The following is a 20,500-nucleotide window of genomic DNA, read 5'->3' on the forward strand; positions in this document are numbered from 1 at the left end:
TGCTTAATGCAGAGAAGATGGAGACAGGACTAAGGGTTACAGATAATTCTTGCTAAAGGCTTTGTAAGAAAAATGGTGTCCATGTTTGTCAAGAACTAACTTAGAGACAATGAATTTAAGCTTTAGCTATTCATCTTCTGCTCCTTGGCCACTAGGGCAATGACAGTTGGGAGAACCAAAGAGTTGGTTCTGGAGTTCTTTCCAAAGAAACCAGTGCAACAGAGCTGACTTTGTTGCTGTCTTTTGATGCTGCTATACACCTGAGAAAAAGAGATGCACCCAATTCCTGGTCCACCCTTAGAACAGTCTTTGAAAATATAATTTATTTATATAATTTATTTCTCCATCATACAAATATAAAATAAGCTTAAATAATTCAGTGCCCTCCATAAGCTGCACCACCAGTTTGATTGCTTATTGAATGAGTTGAAATAGCTTTAGTGAAACTCAGCAATCGTCTATAAGTGATCCCTGTCAGAGTTTAATAACCACTGAGTCAAAGATGAAGGACTGGGACCATGTTGCACTCATTTCCCTTGCTTTCCCTTTTTATAGGGAGGAGAGTGCACTTGTAAATCAACTGCGCCTTTTTCCTTAATATTCCCCATTTGCTTGACTACTGAAGTCTGCAGGGAAGTTTATGCATTTTAGGTAATAGTCTGTTTTGAGTTAGAAAACAAATATCCATAATATGTGTGATTTCAGTCTTCCATAATATGAAAAACTCATTTTTGTAACACTGAGCTTTGTTTTTCATTTTATTTAATTTACAGTCTGTTTTCTGATTACCTAGTTTGAAACAAAATATCAGAGGGACAATAATACCTTTTGTTTACATAGCATTTTGTGGTTTATAAAGAGACTGCTTAAGAACTTTGTTCACATAATAACCATGTAAGTTAGCAGAGCAGATATTCACATTTTACACATGTGAAAGAGGTGTGGTTGGACAGTTAAATACCATAAGTCCCTTATATACAAACCTTCAAGTTGTAAACTTTCAAAGATGTGGACATATGTCGCAGCCCCTGTATGCCAGCGTTATACCATACTACTGTACATTTCAAAGTACTATACTGTAAGATTTAAAATGTTTTCTCTTTTTTGTGTGTTGGCTTTTTATGTGACAAATATTATTAATATAAACCCGTTACAGTACAGTACTATATAGTCGCTTGTGTTAATTGGGTACCTCGGCTAACTTTGTTGGACTTATGAATACGCTCTTGGAATAGAACTGGTTCATATGTTGGGGACTTGCTCTAGCTTATTTAGTGTCCAAGTCTTATGATTTTCATTTTGATGTATTTTGTATGCTTCAATTGACTCATTGATTGGTTTATATTTCCAGTTTTGATGCATGTTATTTAAGACTGTCCACCTCTTCCTGTTTGTGTTAACATCAGAAAAATTATAGGGGAAGAACTAGAAAGTACACATCCCAACAGTTCCCCTATTAACTATTCTGTTCTTATAATGGGATTACTGACTGACATATAGAGGAAGTTGCATAAACATTTAAGAATGATTGAAGAAGTAGTATATGATTTATTTATTTGTTGAATTAGCTCCTTTTTAATGAAAAAAATTTTTTTCTTTTTTTTCCCATTTAATTAATTAATTTGTTTTTGCCTGAGGCACCGCAGGGCGTGTGGAATCTTATTTTCCTTACTAGGGATTGGACTTGCACCACTGGAAGCACAGAGTCTTAACCACTGGGCTGCCAGGGAAGTCTCAAGAAGTATTCTATAGTTTAGAATTTCTTACTTTGTAACTATTCGGCATTGTATAGAGATATATGCTACTTTAAGAAAACAAGGTATATGAAGTTTAATCCAAAAATACAAAATAGACATATTATGAGTTGTACAAAAAACAATAATGCTACTGAAGATTTTACTTTTATTTAGTAGTAGAGCATTCTGTTAGGATATTCTGAGTATAACCTGCAGAGCCTATGGTTCCTTTGGCCTCATTAATATTGGTGGTTAGCTTAAAGCATTTGTATCGAAATAGTTACTCTGACTTTGGATTTATCAGTTGTATGAAATCCTCATCATTATTTAACCTTTCCAAGCAATTCAGTAGCTTACCTAAACTAGATATTGTTTTTTTCTGGAGTAAAATCAACTTTAGTTATAGAATGGCTTATTACACACACATATGTAAAACTCCATCATAAATAACACACAGTAGGTCATGTTTGACTGCTAGATGAAACTTTGCCCCTTGACACATTAGGTCAGCAGGTAGCTTCTGAATTTCGGTCAGTAAACTGACACACTTCCTATTTGCCCCATACTTTGATGTCCACAGCTTCGACAAGATGAGTGCCTTACCTCAGCAGTAAATTGAGATGTTAGACTCTTTATGTATTCTTGCGAGATTCTTGCATCTGTAATTGTAGAAGAGACAGTGTCTGCCTGGGATTGTTTAAGGGGAGATAACTGGTGTCTGTAAGTTTTCTTCAGCCTCTTCTTGGCATGCTGGATCCTAATTCCCCAATCAGGAATCGAACTGATGTCTCCAGCAGTAGAAGCATGGAGTCTTAACCACTGGAATGCCAGAATTGTCCCCAGGCTCTCATTTTTTATTTCTTGAAACAAAAAGGTCGTCCATTTTGTGATCTTTTTATATGTAGTTGATGCAATATGTGAGTAGTAAGAAAAGTGCATGTGTGTACACGTTTTCAGTTGTGTCCAACTCTGCAACCCCATGGACTGTAGCCTTCCAGGCTCCTCTATCCATGGCATTTTCCAGGCAAGAATACTGGAGGGAGTTGCCATTTCCTTCTCCAGGGGTTCTTCCCAACCCAGGGATCAAACTCATGTCTCTTGTGTCTCCTGCATTGGTGGGCAGATTCTTTACCACTAGCGCCATCTGTCCAGTAAGGAAAGTAATTTAGAGCAATTAAGTAAGAATTTCTAGAACAGCATCCTGGGAGAAAGTATCTAAAGATGCATATGGCTTTGAGGACATACTAGATTCCTGCATTTGTAATTAAGATTTCTTAGTATCCATCAATCCCTGTTATTATCTACCTCAAACAGGTATCAACTTCCTTTCCATGCAACTGTCATGAGGAAGTGGCAGACGAGTTTAAAGCTGGTTGAGGTTGTATGAACTTAGATCTCAAAGAGACGATGCTAGGGCATTTCTGTAGTTCATGGAATAGTTTTCAAAATCATTGCTTTCAGTGTGCAATGGGAATTCATGTTCAAATATGACTTCAGATTATCATTATATCATTGATAAGTGTGCCCTTAACATATTTTAGGATGATTTCTCACAGCAAAAATTCTCATTTATAAAGATTGCTTAATTAAAAATTTAGTTGCAAAATATTAAGATGTGTGGTATTTATTTTTTGAGGCAGTGGCAATCAGGGGTTTATATTTAAAATATATAAATGTTCACAATGTTTATATGAGATTTTTTTCTTATTTTTATCACTAATGACCCATCTGTTGTCCGTGAAAAGCAATAAAAGAACCAGTTTTTTGAGACTCATTCTGTGTTTGCAGAAAATTTTACTGTCTGCTTAAATTATGTGTTAAATGGATAAATTGGCTTGGTTGATTAATACCTTATGAGCTATTGTCATAATGAAAAGTGCACTCTTGTAGAAATTATAATTTTCTGTGAAGAAAAGAATTTCTAGATACTGTTCATGAGTATGATTTGATCCCTGGCTTGGGAAAATCCCCTGGGCATTGCAACCCACTCCAGTATTCTTCCCTGGAGAAAGCTGGAGCCTGGTGGGCTACAGCCCATGGGGTGGCAAAGAGTCGGACAGGACTGAAGTGACTTAGCACACACACACATTCATTAATATATGCAACATGCCTAAGAAAAGAGTAGGAAACATATACCTTTTTAAAATTCTTCAAAGAAGAAGAGGTATTAGAGAAAGCATATTAGATAGTCTGTACTCACTTTTTCACTTAAGAATTTTACCTGCTGGGTCAAGGAAATAAAAAGGCAGATGCTAGTATTATCCAGGAATGTTTGATCTCTGGGCTATGCACATTTTTTCCTTCACGAATTCAGTATGTTTTAATTAATACTAACTACATGCTAGGCACGGTGCTACATTTACGACTTACCTGAATAAAGAGTTAATTCCTTCTTGGAGGAGAGAGATAATAATTAAGCAAATAATAAACAAATAATAAGAGGAACAAATGGACTTTATTACTACAGGCTAACCTGGGGAGGTGAAGGAAAGGTTTCCTGGGGAGGTAAAATTTAAACTGGGATGTGAAGGTTGAGAAGCCAGGCATGAAAGGGGAAGGGATTGAGGGTGGTGAAGCTCAGATGGGAGCTTCAGACAGAGAACAGCATTTGCAAATAAGCCTGCAAAGGAACAACCAAGAAATCTGATGGAAAACCAGTAGTTAGGATGATGTCGTGGAACCAAAAAAGCAAAGTGGTTCCAGAGAAACAGGAAAGTTGACAACCACGTTTGAAAACTTGGAAGTCATTAGTGGTGTTAATAAGAGCAGTTCCAGTGGAGTGGTGGGGATTCGATAACATGGCGGAGGGGATGGGAGGTGGGGACTCTGAGGACATGAATAGATACACTGGGAGCAAATGGCCCTTTCAAGAAATGTGTCCAGGAAACACAACATAAAAATGGAGACATACTCTTGGCAGAACTTTGAGGAGTTCAGTTCAGTTCAGTTCAGTCGCTCAGTCGTGTCCGACTCTTTGCGACCCCATGAATCGCAGCACGCCAGGCCTCCCTGTCCATCACCAACTCCCGGGATTCACTCAAACTCATGTCCATCAAGTTGGTGATGCCATCCAGCCATCTCATCCTCTGTTGTCCCCTTCTCCTTCTGCCCCCAATCCCTCCCAGCATCAGGGTCTTTTCCAGTGAGTCAACTCTTCACATGAGGTGGCCGAAGTACTGGAGTTTCAGCTTTAGCATCATTCCTTCCAAAGAAATCCCAAGGCTGATCTCCTTCAGAATGGACCGGTTGGATCTCCTTGCAGTCCAAGGGACTCTCAAGAGTCTTCTCCAACACCACAGTTCAAAAGCATCAATTCTTCAGCACTCAGCTTTCTTTATAGTCCAACTTTCACATCCATACATGACCACAGGAAAAACCATAGCCTTGACTAGACGGACTTTGTTGGCAAAGTAATGTCTCTGCTTTTGAATATGCTCTCTAGGTTGGTCATAACTTTCCTTCCAAGGAGTAAGCGTCTTTTAATGCTGGGCATCTTTGGTACTGATGTGTGAGTGTAGAAGTGGGAGTTTGTCTTTTGAGAGACCCCAGACATGTTCATTGATGGAAGAAGGGGGTGGAAAAACACCCCGGGAGAAGGCAGTCTTCAACACCGGAAAACAGGTTGGAAGGGATTTTTTTTTCAGCTTTATTTGGTATTTACTGATATTTTAATAGTAACCATAATTGTTTTTCTAGTCGTTAAAGCAAGTGGTGTATTCCTACTATTTTTTAAAAAATGGAAACATGAAGGGAAAAGAAATGTGAAGTCAGGGGGAGACTAACACAGTTTGCCAATCAGATGATCTAGTAGAAAGTAAAGTTTGATAACTTAGAAAAGAAAGGCATGGCCGTTAGAGGGAAGTACCTGAGGAAGATAGAGGGATTTTGTGTCTAGAAGCCACCCATGGGTCGCAACAGGAGGGAGAACTCTGCTTCCTTCACGACAGGGAGAAGGAGAACCCGAGTGCCTGGGCAGAGGAGTTTACAGAGTCGCTGGTGGGAAGATGGGGAACTTCTGTCCACTGCCTTCTGTGTTTTCAGTGAAGGGAAATGAGGTCACAGCCAAGAGTGAGGGTGGGGTCAGGTGAGAGACTTGAAGGGGAGAAGAAAGTCTTTCTAGTGTTGGCATACAAGGGCACCAGAACAATTTAGCAAGATGCTGTGTAGTCGTGAGAGCCTCTCTGAGATTTGAGAAAGTGAACCTAAGATTAAAAACCAGTTTTCCAGGTTAGGTGGTTTTTCTCCAGCTATGTTTAAATGCTAGGAGCAAACCTAGAGAAGCCAGAATGGCTTAAGTTTTTCTGGATAGCTTTGTTTTGTTTTGTTTCAGCGGGAGTGAAAGAAATCTAGAGAGAGTGAAATCTTTAAAGAGTGAAAGAAAATCTAGAAATCCTTAAAATAAACCACCGAATACACAAAGCAAACAAAACAAAACAGCTAAAACAAAAATACATGGAAATTCATGAGCATGTAGAATACACATCCTTTTTTCTAGGGTAATTATTAACTAGTAGGGAGTAGTCACAAATTAGCTTGATTTCCAGCATCTGATTGGCAAGGATTGAGTCTTTGTTCTTTTACACTCTTGGCCTCTGGGCTTAGCCAACTGGTAGGCCTGGTTCTATACTTCAGTGGCCCTCAGTGCCTTTACCTATTTCCAGGAGCCATTCTGCTGGGCTCCTTTTCCTTCCTAGTTGATAGATTGTTAAGTTCTAAAAGTTTTAACTGTTGCCATGCCTACCTTTCTTGGCTGTCTAGCTGGGTTCTAGTGTATGGTTTATATCTTACTCCTCAACTCCTGCTAGCTCCTAAGGCCACCTCAGTGCTCCCTAGAAGACAGTGGTTATAGACTTGGAACCATTACAACTGTGCAATGTAAAGAGAGCTGAAACATTGAGTGATTGTAACCCACCACTGCAAAGAAGGGTCTTCTCATGTACACACTGCCATATTTAGAATGGATAACCAACAAGTATCCGCTGGACAGTACAGGGAACTCTGCTCAATGTTATGAGGCAGGGTGGGATGGGAGTTGGAGGGAGAATGGATACAGGTATATATATGGCTGAGTCCCTCCACTGTTCACTGTGAACTATCACAACGTTGTTCATCAGCTATACCCCAAGATGAAATAAAAAGTTTTATAAAGGTTATTTAAAAAAAGAAATACTGACTCTTGTATTTCCTCAAAGTTAAAAAAAATCTTGTTTTAATAAATTTTTGATTCAATAGCCGTTTTTCATAAATACTTTTATTGAAGCACTCTGGTTTTATACTGTTGATGGCCAGGTGCTTCCGTGAATGGAAGCAGTGAATCTGTGTGTGTCAGGCTGGGCAGGGAGGTATGGAGAGGAAGCTCTTTGTGATCAGATGAATTTGAGTGTGCTTCTGGCTCGGATGTTTCTTAGATGCATGGCCTGGCACTCAGGAGATGCCTCTTTGTCCTCCTTTCCTCCCTGTTTCAACGACACATGTCTAACATGTGTTGGAAAGTCATCCTGGACTTTATTCCTGGTGCTGCCCAAATTTCCTTAGGCTGTGGTTTAGTTATCAAACTTCTTCCTGTCCAAAATGAAGAGAAGAGTATAACTTTGCTTTTGGTAATTTTGCATTTTCTCAAACCCATTGAGGCATAATATTTCATGGGTAGAAGCTCAACTGAAACATTCTTATAGGTTTTATTAATGTTCTTGTCTCTGTTCTCTGCTGTTGATCAAAGGTTGAGGAAATGTAAATTTCATAATTTGGAGCAAATGAGTATTTCTAGTTCATTCTAACCTGTGCTTATTATGTGTGTGTGTGTGTTAGTTGCTCAGTCATGTCTGACTCTTCGTGATCCCATGGACAGCAGCCCTCCAGTCTCCTCTGTCCATGGGCTTTTTCAAGCAATAATATTGGAGGGGGTTGCCATTTCTTTCTCCATATGCTTATTATATGTAACCCCTAAATATTCAGGTTGGGTTTACATGTTTATTACAGTGCTAGCAGAGGAAACAAAAGCCATTTAGTTTTCTATTGTTTCACCCCCTACAGTTCTGTAAGTTCTTCTGTCTTCAAAAATTTTACATTGAACTTTAGAATTATCTGGGTGTATTCCACAGAGGTAGCGAGAGAAAATGCAAGCCTTCAAAGCATACATAAATACCATTTAAGAGGTCTACTACACTGCATAGATTCCATGTATTTCAATATAATTGGTTTCCTTTGTAACCCAGTGTTCTCATTTTAAGAATTTTTCAGACCATATCATGGGGTCTGCAGGCTTCGCCAGACTGCCAAAGAGATCCAAGACACAAAACATATTAAGGGTTCCTGAGAATTCCTCCTCAGATGCACACTTCCTATGAACAGAGTTCTTAATCCTGCAAACGACTAAATTTCTGGATTATTTCAAAAGTGAATTGTCATTCACAGTGTCTAGAAGCCCCTTCTAAAACTTCTTATGACCTGAAAACAGAATGGTGAACTTGAACCCATATTAAATGTTACACAATCCAGGATTTGTAGAACGCTCATGTCATGCTTTGTGGTTTAGCTTCCCAGTAACCCATGAGATGGGTGAGTATACTGAGCCTCTGATCTTCCACAGCTCCTGCTATTTTTTCTTTCATTTTTTTTCCACTTCAAGATCATAGTCAGCATCCCACTTTTAATTATGAGATCAACCTCAGTGGCTGCTTTAAATAGTTACAGTGTGAGTTGAAAAGTAAAACTTCTCCAGAATGTTATAACTCATCCAGTAATAAAATGGCTTTCATGAAACACTGAAGCCATCATGACGGTTTTCCTGGGGGGTTTCCCTGGACTGTTTTCTTTAGAAAAAGATATGTCTTTCCCTGCTGTGGCAATCTTGAGTATGTCATAAAAACAGGCAGCAATTAAAGAGGGAGTGGAGCCCTCAACAAAACACAGATACACTCTAGGGGGACATATTTGCAAACCGTCTCGTCTGGAGAGAGAAAATTGTAGAAATAAATGCACTTTTCAAAACCCATTCCTTTTCCTGGCATTTTGTACCACGTTGTTAGGCATAGTTAAGAAGCGTTAATACTGATTCCTCTCCATGATCGGTTTCTTTTAAATAAAAGGTGGAACATTTTCTGAAAATGAGCGTAATATAGTTTGTTCAGTGTCAGTGAGACATCAGTGTCTGTGTGGGGAAGAAAATTTTTAAAAACTTTTTTTTTCATATTTTATTTTTGGAATATAACTGGCTTACAATATGATACTAGTTTCTGTTGTAGATCAAAGTGAATCAGCTGTAGGTACACAGGTGTTTCTTCCCTCTTAAGCTTCCTTCTCACCCTCCACCTCCCCTCATCCCATAACTTAAGATCATTACAGAGCACCGAGTTGAGCTCTCTGTGCTACACAGCAGGTTCCCATCAGCTGTCTGTTTTACCCGCGGTAGTGTATATATATGTCAGTGCTACCCTCAATTCATCCCATCCTCCCCTCCCCTCTCTGTGTCCACACATCCGCTGTCTACCGATCTCTAGGGTTTGCAAATATGTCCCCCTAGAGTGTATCTGTGTTTTGTTGAGGGCTCCACTGCCTCTTTAATTGCTGCCTCTTTTTATGATGTACTCAAGATTGCCACAGCAGGGAAATCTTGAGTCTCTATTCCTCGCCTGCAAATAGATTGATCTGTACAATTTTTCTAGATTCCATATATGTATATATTAATATATGATGTTTTTCTCTTTCTGACTTACTTCACTCTGTATGATAGACTCTAGGTCCATTGTGAGAAGAGGAATTTTTAAAAAACCATCCATGTAGGATTTGTAAGCCAGCGTCTAATAACTATGATTCAAATCTAAAAAAGTATAAAAGGTGAAAATGGCTCTTTTCCAGCTTTATTTAACCAATCACAGAGAGAAACTCAGTTATTCCTTTCCTTCAGATTCATATCTTAAGCCTGCTTCACACCACCAAAAAATAGCTTAGCAACTTAAAATAGTGGTCAAACTAAGTTGTATACAAATGCTCTTCTAATGTTGGCTCTATTATCTTTTTAGCCTGAGTGTTTCAGGGGAGTGGAGGGAAAGGAGAGGAAGGGATGCTGAAGGCGTGTAAAGAAAGGGCCCCAGCTTGAGAGTGCAAGATGAGTTCAGCTGTTTCTGAAACTGGGTGAACTCTAGGTTTGTTTATATCTTTAGACCTCAGCTTACAAATGTGCACAAGGTCTGTCTAGGTGGCGATTATGACTGCTTCTCTTTTGTGATCTTAAAATAGAGCCTGAGTGGCTCCTTATTTTTTGCCACCAAAGTGGTGAAACAATGGAAAAATAACAGCAGACTGTGAGGACACATTATTGCTTTTTTGTAATGCAGCGTGTGAAACTGGGCTAGCCAGTTTTCTGGTCCTTAAAATAGTTTCGTACTTCCCAATCATGAAGGGGTAAAATAAACGACATTATGCATTGTGTCTCACTTAAGTACACTGTGTGTGTGTGTGTGTGTGTGTGTGTGTGTGTGTGTGTGCGCGCACATATGCACATGTGCACGTATGGGGTGTGCTTTTAAAATAACCAGATGAGGGAGGCTGGTCTATCTAAACAGTTCTGTGCTCTCTCTTCTTTATCCCCTCCAGGTCCTAGTTGAGGTGCCCATTTTATGACTTTGGACCTCTCTGCTGGTTACTCCTCCCTTCTCAAATGCCACCCTTTTCCATTAACAGTTGTATGCTTATTTGTTTATCTGTTGCATTTATATTACTGAACTGTGATGTAGACTAATTTGTGCCCCTCCCTGTTCATATGTTAAAGTCCTAACCACCCCCACCCCCACCCAGGCCCTGAGAATGTGACTGCTTTTGGAGATTAGGTCTCTAAAGAGACGACAGAGTTAAACGAGGCCCTCAGGATGGGCCCTCATCAAACTGACTGGTGTTATTATGAGAAGGGTCTTCCCTGGTGGCTGAGACGGTAAAGAATCTGCATGCAATGCAAGAGAGCTGGATTTGACCCCTGCATCAGGAAGATCCCCTGGAGAAGGGTATGGCAACCCACTCCGGTATTCTTGCCTGGAGAATTCCATGGACAGAGGAGCCTGGTGGACTATGGTTCATGGGGTTGCAAAGATTTGGACGCTCAAAGAAACACCAGGGGAACATGGGTACAGAGGAAAGACCATGTGTGGATTCAGGGAGAAGACGGTATCTTCAAACCAAGAAGAAAGGCATCAGAAGAAGCCAAACCTGGGACCTCCCTGGTGGTCCAGTGGCTAAGAATTCACCTTCCATGCAGGGGTCATGGGTTCAATCCGTGGTTAGCGAGCTAAGACCCCACATGCTGTGGGGCAAGTAAATCTGTGTACTGCAAGTATTGATCCCCTGCGGTCTAGAGCCCCTGCGCCACAAGAGAAACCAGAGCTACAACTAGAAACTCTCAGGTACTGCAACTAAGACACAGCAAAGCCATAAAACCCCACACCTGCTGGGCATTTTGATCTCAGTCTTCTGGCCTCTAAAACTGTCAGAACATAAATTTCTGTTGTTTAAGCCATGTAGGTTGTGGTGTTTTATCCCAGTAGCCCTAGCAAGTGAATATAAAGTATCACTTCCACTGTGTCCGCTTTCTCTGCCTGTGCTGTGGGTTCTTCTGTAGAATGGCAGAATGACGTGGAAAGAGAATTTGGTATGAGTTAGAGGGTCAGGATTCTAGGACCAGCTCAACATTTGAAGCCAGACGAGCTGGGAAACATTTCTTAGTCTTTCTGGAAGTCAGTATTCTCTTGTAGAGTATATGAGGGCCCATCTGCCTCAGTTTGAGTTGTCAGTGATTTTTAAACTGATTTGAAACACTCACCCTTTATTTCTAAAATGGCAATAGCAATCCCTCTCTTATTATGAAGGCAAAACAGGATGATATATAAAAATCACTTAGCACAGCATCACTGGCATCTAGCAAATGTTTAATGTGAACTTTGAAGATTAAGTATTTAAATTAGTAATTGCTGAGATATTTTCCAGCTTGTCATTCCAGGTTCTATAATTAGGTTCTACTTCTCCTTAACTGTTACTCAATACAGAACCTCATCTGTGGTTTAATCAGTTTTCCCCTATACTCCGTACAAATCCCCAACTTTGTTCATTTATCCTTTAATAAATATTAGTTGAGTGATCACTTGAGGTCCAACAAGAATACAGGGAGAAGGAGACAGAATTTCCCTCTTGTTGCTCAATACCCTCTAAATCATGGCAGTAGTGTACGTAATGCTGTGGTAAGAGGTATCTAGGAGAAATACAGGGTCCTAACCACATAGATAAAAGAGCCGGTTTACTTCAGAGAGTGAGTTTATGCAGAATCCTGAAGGACAGGCAGAGACTCTGCTGTGCTGAAGGCATGTGGGGGAGGGAGTCCCTGGTAGTCCAGTGGTTAAAACTCTGTGCTTACACTGCCAAGGGCCCCAGGTTTGAGTCCTTGATCCAGGAACTAAGATCGCACAGACCATGCATGGCAAGGCCAAGAAGGTATGTGGGGGGTAGGGTAGGAAGATTTTGGGTGGCATTTTGGGGTGACTGGGTAGCACCGATGAGAGCCTGAGATGGTAAGGGCATCTCCACTGTGGCTGTAGCTTGCTATTCATGACCTTTTCCCACAGCACATGTTTTCATCCTCCCCTTTCTAGACATTTGGGCCCTTTCCTGGTTTCAAATATCAGCTCAGTTTTTTGCCTTCTCCAGCAAGCCTTGTCTGTTTTAAACCACAGAAATCTTTCTCTGTTCTGAAACTCTAGGAGATTTTCTGTATAAACTTGTCCGAATAAATAATGAACTCTCAATAATGAAATTTTGAGAGACAAAGAAGCAGAGTCAGTGGTCTAGGAATAAAAATAAAGAGTGGAAAAAGTCAATTCAAAAGGAATATTGTGGACGAACATCTGTGAGGGAGCAGGTATCTCACTGCAGGCCCCAACAGGCACAAACCATACTCTTGGTTTCCTGGCTTGAGAAATAGACCCAGTTCATTAATCTGTGCCTTTGTATCTGGTGGCATGCTTTTCCATTTCCTTGGAAATGGGAGAGTTATTTTAACAGATTTTGTGTGTGTGTGTGTGTGTGTGTGTGTGTTTATTTATGTAATTTTGGGCTGCATGGTGTCTTTGTTGCTGCACAGGCTTTCTCTTGTGGAGGGGTGCAAGGGACACTCTCTGCTTGTGGTGCGGGGGCTTCTTGCAGTGGCTTCTCTCATTGCAGAGCACAGGCTCTAGGCGTATGGACTTCAGTAGCTGTGGTGCATGGGCTTAGCTGTTCCAGCGCATGTGGAATCTCCCTGGACCAGGAATTGAACCAGTGTTCCCTGCATTGGCAGGCAGACCGTTATCCAACGTACCATCAGGGAAGTCCTTGTATTAAAATTAGGGTTCAGCCTAAGAGACAGGCTTCTCAGGTGGCTCAGTGGTGAGGAATCTGCCTGCCAGTGCAAGCAATATGGGAGACACAGGTTTGATCCCTGGATTGGGAAGACCACTGGAGAGGGAAATGGTAACCCTCTCCAGTATTCTTGTCTGGAAAATCCCACAGACAGAGAAGTCTGGTGGGCTACACTCCATAGGGTTGCAAAGAATTGGACATGACTTAGTGACTTAGCACACACACACAGCCTGAGAGACAGTTCTAATTTAAAGCAGCTCATTTACTTAATTCTTATTGTTTCTTCATTCTTCTGTGCTTGTTGGTGATGTCTAACTCTTTTCTTAGACTAGGTTTTAGGAAAGCAACAGCAAAATAATTTAAGGATTTAAAACTTTACTGATGTCTTAGTAACTGTGTGTGTGTGTGTGTATTTATATTTATGGATGATGATGGAAACAGTAATGAACTACCCTTAGTGCTTTTAGAACATGTTTCTATATCCAGAATAATGGAGAAAGCTTTGAATTTGGAAGCAGATAAATCAGAGTTTTATATATATATATATATATACACACACACACACGTATATGTATGCATACGTTGCTGCTGCTGCTGCTAAGCCGCTTCAGTCGTGTCCGACTCTGTGCGACCCCGCAGATGGCGGCCCACCAGGCTCCCCCGTCCCTGGGATTCTCCAGGCAAGAACACTGGAGTGGGTTGCCATTTCCTTCTCCAGTGAAAGTGCAGTCGCATACACATACATATAATTTGATGGATCAGAAATAGCAGTACTTTTTAATCTCCATAAAAACTCATTGTTGAGTATGACAAATACACAGTCTATAGAAGAGATGTTCATCAAACTTGCCTACTTGAATTTCTTAGAAATCTTCATAGAGCCAAATCAATCTCAGGAATTTGGGAGAAAGCATCAGTTTCATAACTAATAATAACAAATGATACGTTTGTATACTTATGAGCTCCTAGGTTCAGTTCAGTTCAGTTCAGTTCAGTCGCTCAGTCATGTCCGATTCTTTGCGACCCCATGAATCACAGCACGCCAGGCCTCCCTGTCCATCACCATCTCCCAGAGTTCACTCAGACTCACGTCCATCGAGTCAGTGATGCCATCCAGCCATCTCAACTTCTGTCATCCCCTTCTCTTTCTGCCCCCAATCCCTCCCAGCATCAGAGTCGTTTCCAATGAGTCAACTCTTTGCATGAGGTGGCCAAAGTACTGGAGTTTCAGCTTTAGCATCATTCCTTCCAAAGAAATCCCAGGGCTGATCTCCTTCAGAATGGACTGGTTGGATCACCTTGCAGTCCAAGGGACTCTCAAGAGTCTTCTCCAACACCACAGTTCAAACGCATCAATTCTTTGGTGCTTAGCCTTCTTCACAGTCCAACTCTCACATCCATACATGACCACTGGAAAAACCATAGCCTTGACTAGACAGACCTTAGTCAGCAAAGTAATGTCTCTGCTTTTGAATATACTATCTAGGTTGGTCATAACCTCCTAGGTACTGTGCATAATTGTTGACATACATACCTTCAATTCATCCTCCCATTGCCTCTGTGAGGTGTGGGAACCATTTCTCCCATGTTACAGATAAAGAAACTACTATAATTGTGTGGAGGTTCCACAAACTGCACCCATATAGGACAGTAAACTTAGTATTGTGTGTGTTCTGAAGACTCTATCCGCTGTCTGCTCCCCACCTCTGTCCCTCTCATCAGGTCTCTTTAGTCCCTAAGACACAACAATCTTGAAATCATACCAGTTAATAGGCCCTACTATGGTCTTTAAGCGTTCATATGAAAGCAAAAGTCACATGTCTCTCACTTTTAAATAAAACACTAGAAATAAGGTTAAGCTTAGTGAAAAAGGCATGTTGAAAGTTGAGATGGGCCGGAAGCTAGGCCTCTTGTGCCAGAGTTAGCTTAAGTTGTGAAATGCACAGGAAAAGTTCTTGAGGAAATTAAAAATGCTATTCTAGTGAGGACATGAATGTTAAGAAAGCAAAACAGCCAACAGCCTTCCTGCTGATATGGAGAAAGTTTCAGTGGTCTGTATGAAAGATCCAATTAACTACAAAATTTAATTCAGCCAAAGCCTAATGGTGAGCAGGGCTCTAACTCTCTTCTGTTTTATGAGGATTGAGAGAGGTGAGGATACTGCAGAAGAAACATTTGAATCTAACAGAGCTTGGTTCTTGAGGTTTCAGTAAAGAAGACACGTGCAAGGTGAGGCAGCAAGTACTCATGTAGAAGCTACAGTGAATTATCCAAAGGCTCTAGCTAAGGTAATCACTGAAGGTGGCTAAACAATGGATTTTCAATGGAGATGAAACGACCTTCTATTGGAAGAAGATGCTATTTAGGACTTCAATAGCTAGAGAGGAGAAGTCATTGACTGGCTTTAAAGTTTCAAAGGACAGGCTGATTTCACAGTTGCATCTTGTGATTTTAAGTTGAAGCCAGTGCTCATTTACCATTCCAAAAATCCTAGGGCCCTTCAGAATCTACTCTGCTGTGATCTATAAATGGAACAACAAACTTGGATGAAAGCATATCTGTTTACAACATGATTTATTGAATATTTTAAGCCTACAATTGAGACCTACTTCTCGAAACAAAGGCCTTTCAAAGTACTACTACTGTTCATTGACAATGCAATTATTACCCAAGAGGTCAGACAGAGATGAAATTAATGTTGCTTTCATGCCTCTTGACACAACATCCGTTTATTTGACTCAAGTCTTGTTCTTTAAGAAGTAAATTTTATATGGCAATTGCTGACTCGGATTGGTCTGGGCAAAGTCAACTGAAAACCTTATAAAGGATTCTCATTTCTGGGTGCCATGAAGAACATTTGTGATTCATGGAAAGAGGTCACAATATCAACATTCATAGAAGTTTATAAGAAGTTGATTCCAACCCTCAAGGATGACTTTGAGGGGTTCAAGATTTTGGTTGAGTAAATAACTGTGGTGGAAATGCTGAGAAAACTGGAATTAGAAGGGAGCCTGAAGATGTGACTGAATTGCTACAGTCTGATTGATGAAACTTGAAAGGATGAGGAGGTGCTTCTTATGGATGAGCAAACTGCTTCCTTAAGGTTGTATCTACTCCTGGTGAGGATGCTGGGAAGACTGTTGAAATGACAGTGAAACAATTAAGATATTACATAAACTTAGTTGGTAAAGCACTAGCAAGGTTTGAGAGGATTGACTCAAATTTTGAAAGAATTTTACTCTGGGTAAAATGCTCTCAAATAACATTGCATGCTACAGAGAAATTGTGCTTGTGAGGAAGAATTAATTGATGTGGCAACCTCCATTGTTGTCTCATTCTAAGTAATTGCTACACACACACAAAAGAAATTGCCATAGTCAGCCCAGCCTTCAGAAACCACCATCCTGGTCAGTCAGCAGCCATCAACATTGAGGCAGGACTCGCCACCAGCAAAAGATTATGACTCGCAAAGGCAAACTATTCAATATTACAGTAATCAAAATATGTGCCCCCCACTAGTGCTGAAGAAGCTGAAGTTGAATGATTCTGTGATGACCTACAAGACCTTCTAGAGCTAACACCAGAAAAAAATGTCCTTCTAGCTCAGTTGGTAAACATTCCACCTGCAATGCAGGAGACCCTGGTTTGATTCCTGGTTCAGGAGTATCCACTGGAGAAGGGATAGGCTACTCACTCCAGTATTCTTGGACTTCCCTTGTGGCTTAGCTGGGAAAGAATCCACCTGCAATGTGGGAGACCTGGGTTCGATCCCTGGATTGGGAAGATACCCTGGAGTAGGGAAAGACTACACACTCCAGTATTTTGGCCTGGAGAATTCCATGAACTGTATAGTCCACAGGGTCACAAAGAGTTGGACACGACTGAGTGACTTTCACTCTTATCATAGGGGACTGGAATGCAAAAGTAGGAAGTCAAGAGATACCTGGAGTAACAGGCAAGTTTGGCCTTGGAGTACAAAATGAAGCAGGGCAAAGGCTAACAGAGTTCTGCCAAGAGAATGCACTGGCCATAGCAAACACCCTTTTCCAACAATACAAGAGACAACTCTACACATGGACATCACCAGCTGGCCAATACCAAAATCACATTTATTATATTCTTTTCAGACAAAGATGGAGAAGCTCTATACCATCAGCAAAAAAAGACCGGGAGCTGACTGTGGCTCAGATTATGAACTCCTTATTGCCAAATTCAGACTTAAACTGAAGAAAGTAGGGAAAACCACTAGACCATTCAAGTATGATCTAAATCATATCCCTTATCAAAATTCTCCAAGCCAGGCTCCAGCAATATGTGAACCGTGAACTCCCTGATGTTCAAGCTGGTTTTAGAAAAGGCAGAGGAACCAGAGATCAAATTGCCAACATCTGCTGGATCGTGGAAAAAGCAAGAGAGTTCCAGAAACACATCTATTTCTGCTTTATTGACTATGCCAAAGCCTTTGACTGTGTGGATCACAATCAACTGTGGAAAATTCTGAAAGAGATGGGGATACCAGACCACCTGACCTGCCTCTTGAGAAATCTGTATGCAGGTCAGGAAGCAACAGTTAGAACTGGACATGGACCAACAGACTGGTTCCAAATAGGAAAAGGAGTACGTCAAGGCTGTATATTGTCATCCTGCTTATTTAACTTATATGCAAAGTACATCATGAGAAATGCTGGACTGGAAGAAACACAAGCTGGAATCAAGATTTCCGGGAGAAATATCAATAACCTCAGATATGCAGATGACACCACCCTTATGGCAGAAAGTGAAGAGGAGCTAAAAAGCCTCTTGATGAAAGTGAAAGAGGAGAGTGAAAAAGTTGGCTTAAAGATCATGGCATCCAGTCCCATCACTTCATGGGAAATAGATGGAGAAACAGTGGAAATAGTGTCAAACTTTATTTTTTTGGGCTCCAAAATCACTGCAGATGGTGACTGCAGCCATGAAATTAAAAGATGCTTACTCCTTGGGAGAAAAGTTATGACCAACCTAGAGAGCATATTCAAAAGCAGAGACATTACTTTGCCGACTAAGGTCCGTCTGGTCAAGGCTATGGTTTTTCCTGTGGTCATGTTTGGATATGAGAGTTGGACTGTGAAGAAGGTTGAGCACCAAAGAATTGATGCTTTTGAACTGTGGTGTTGGAGAAGACTCTTGAGAGTCCCTTGGATTGCAAGGAGATCCAACCAGTCCATTCTGAAGGAGATCAACCCTGGGATTTCTTTGGAAGGAATAATGCTGAAGCTGAAACTCCAGTACTTTGGCCACCTCATGCGAAGAGTTGACTCATTGGAAAAGACCCTGATGCTGGGAGGAATTGGGGGCAGGAGGAGAAGGGGACGACAGAGGATGAGATGGCTGGATGGCATCACGGACTTGATGGACGTGAGTCTGAGTGAACTCCAGGAGATGGTGATGAACAGGGAGGACTGGCGTGCTGTGATTCATGGGGTCGCAAAGAGTTGTAGACGACTGAGCGACTGAACTGAACTGATGATTATACAGTGGAAGTGACAAATAGATTCAAGGGATTATATCTGATAGAGTGCCTGAAGAACTATGGACAAAGGTTCGTGACATTGTACAGGTGGCAGGGATCAAGACCATCCCCAAGAAAAAGTAATGCAAAAAGGCAAAATGGTTGTCTAAGGAGGCCTTACAAACAGCTGAGAAAAGGAGAGAAGCTGAAGACAAAGGAGAAAAGGAAAGATATATCCATCTGAATGCAGAGTTTCAGAATAGCCAGGAGAGATAAGAAAGCCTTCCTCAGCGATCAATGTAAAGAAATAGAGGAAAACAACAGAATGGGAAAGACTGGAGATCTCTTAAAGAAAATTACAGATACCAAAGGAACATTTCGTGCAAAGACGGGAACAATAAAGGACAGAAATGTTATAGACCTAACAGAAGCAGAAGAAATTAAGAAGAGGTGACCAGAATACACAGAAGAAGTATACAAAAAAACCTTGATGACAAAGATAGCCATGATGGTGTGATCACTCACCTAGAAGCAGACATCCTGGAATGCAGAGTCAAGTGGGCCTTAGGAAGCATCACTACGAACAAAGCTAGTGGAGATGATGGAATTCCAGCTGAGCTATTTCAAATCCTCAGTGATGATGTTGTAAAAGTGCCACACTCAATATGCCAGCAAATTGGGAAAACTCAGCAATGGCCACAGGGCTGGGAAAGGTCAGTTTTTATTCCAATCCCAAAGAAAGGCAATGCCAAAGAATGTTCACCCTACTGCACATTGCACTCGTCTCACACGCTAGCAAAATAATTCTCAAAATTCTCCAAGCCGGGAATCAATAGTACATGAAGAGAGAACTTCCAGATGTTCAAGCTGATTTTAGAAAAGCTAGAGGAACCAAAGATCAAATTGCCAACATCAACTGGATCATAGAAAATGCAAGAGAATTCCAGAAAAAATTCTACCTCTGCTTCACTGACTATGCTAAAGCTTTTGAGTGTGTGGATCACAACAAACTGGAAAATTCTTCAAGAGATGGAAATACCAGGCCACTTTACCTGCCTCCTGAGAAACTTGTATGCAGGTCAAGAAGCAACTGTTAGAACCAGACACAGAACAACAGACTGGTTCCAAATTGGGAAAGGAGTATGTCAAGGCTGTATATTGTCACCCTGTTTATTTAACTTACATGCAGAGTACCTCATGTGAAATGCTGGGCTGGTTATCCAGCACTAGTTGGAATCTAGATTGCCAGGAGAAATATCAATAAACTCAAATATGCAGATGATAAGACCCTAATGGCAGAAATAGAAGAGAAACTGAAGAGCTTGTTGGTGAAGGGGAAACAGGAAAGTAAGAAAGCTGGCTTAAAACTCAACATTCAAAAAACTAAGATCTTGGCATCTGGTCCCATCACTTCATGGCAAACAGACGGGGAAACAATGGAAACAGTGAGACTTTATTTTTTGGGCTCTAAAATCACTGCAGATGGTGACTGAAGCCATGAAATTAAAAGATGTTAGTTCCTTGAAAGAAAAGCTATGACCAACCTAGACAGCATATTAAAAAGCAGATACATTACTTTGCCAACAAAAGTCCATCTAGTCAAAGCTATGGTTTTTCCAGTAGTCATGTATGGATGTGAGAGCTGGACCATAAAGAAGGCTGAGTGCCAAATAATTGATGCTTTTGAACTGTGGTGTTGGAGAAGACTCTTGAGAGTCCCTTGGACTGCAAGGAGATCAAACCGGTCAATCCTAAAGGAAATCAGTCCTGAATATTCACCGGAAGGGCTGATGCTGAAGGTGAACCTCCAATACTTTGGCCCCCTAATGCAAAGATCTGGCTTGTTAGAAAATACCCTGATGCTGGGACTGATTGAAGGCAGAAGGAGAAGGGG

At 40.9% G+C, this 20,500-nt stretch overlaps 1 protein-coding gene across 1 annotated transcript in view; it reads left to right on the forward strand.

Moving 5' to 3' along the window:
* Positions 1-20,500, forward strand: part of PLA2G4A (phospholipase A2 group IVA) — a 165,093-nt gene that overhangs the window by 4,285 nt on the left and 140,308 nt on the right. The gene's annotated exons all lie outside the window — the stretch shown is intronic.

Source organism: Capricornis sumatraensis, chromosome 14 (assembly GCF_032405125.1).
Source record: "Capricornis sumatraensis isolate serow.1 chromosome 14, serow.2, whole genome shotgun sequence".
NCBI classification, from domain to species: domain Eukaryota; kingdom Metazoa; phylum Chordata; class Mammalia; order Artiodactyla; family Bovidae; genus Capricornis; species Capricornis sumatraensis.